We start from the raw sequence: 958 nt of genomic DNA, 5'->3' as shown, positions 1-958 counted from the left end.
TGCAATAATGTCTGGTGAAAAAGGAAGAGTATAATGTAGCAGCTGGTGGGGTTGGGGGGGATTAAGGGAATAATGTAAAAATATATTTCGTAATCAACAGAATAAAGTATGATGCATCAGTTTACATTAGACTTGATAAGTTTAATTAATTTTGCTTATGGAAGTGTTAATGATGACAACTATTTGATAATAAGAATATATGATGATTAAGAAATAATTCCTCTTAATTTTATTTAGAAAATTGTTTACTTACGTTCTTGTTGTTTTCTACTTTTATAAAAAGCTCTTATTTATTTAAAATCTTATTAACAAGTCAGCAAAATTTTGAAATTGTTCACAGCTTTTTTTTTTCTTTGACAATCATTTAAGTTTTTCACTTCATCAACTTTTCGGCTTTTTATAGTGCTTTTACGTTTTGTCTGTCAATTTGAGATTTCTTTTATTTTTAATTCACAAATATTGGTTCTAAAAATATATCACTTGCTATTTATTTTTATATAAATGTGTATATATGTTTTCTTTCTTATTTGTATTATACGGACCAGTTTAATATAAAATCGCAACAACTCCCTGCTTTTTCTGCTTTTTTGCATTAAATTCGTTTCTTCGATTTTTTCATCACTTGACATTTTAAAACTGACAGCTTTAAACCAAGGCAAACTCACAAAAGGTGGTGATAGTAAAATATTTTACTTATACATACATATTTTCTGTTAGCAAGGTTTATTTTATATTAATATTCGGAATAACAATAATTACAACCAAGACGAAATTTAAAGCAATAAGTAAGAAAAAATTTTATACCGAATTAAAGAATCTTTGTTACAAATGTTGCAAATATTACCCCATCTCTATATTAGACAAATATTTCTTACGATACTTGACAAAACGTCGACTGAAAAATTGTCAGTTTTTTGTTTATTGGCATGCATAGGGGTTACAAAATGCCGATTTTATC

The 958-nt window shown here is 26.6% G+C and overlaps 1 long non-coding RNA gene across 1 annotated transcript; it reads right to left on the bottom strand.

The window, feature by feature from the left end:
- Nucleotides 1-352: 352 nt before the first annotated feature.
- Nucleotides 353-834, bottom strand: LOC124421256. Its single transcript, XR_006941545.1, has 2 exons — nucleotides 543-834; nucleotides 353-465 (listed from the first exon to the last, which is right to left on the bottom strand). It is a non-coding gene; the product is annotated as an uncharacterized LOC124421256 (long non-coding RNA).
- Nucleotides 835-958: the final 124 nt, after the last annotated feature.

This window comes from Lucilia cuprina, unplaced genomic scaffold, assembly GCF_022045245.1.
Source record: "Lucilia cuprina isolate Lc7/37 unplaced genomic scaffold, ASM2204524v1 Scaffold_8185, whole genome shotgun sequence".
Lineage (NCBI taxonomy): Eukaryota > Metazoa > Arthropoda > Insecta > Diptera > Calliphoridae > Lucilia > Lucilia cuprina.
This window is presented reverse-complemented; position numbering and strand designations above follow the sequence as displayed.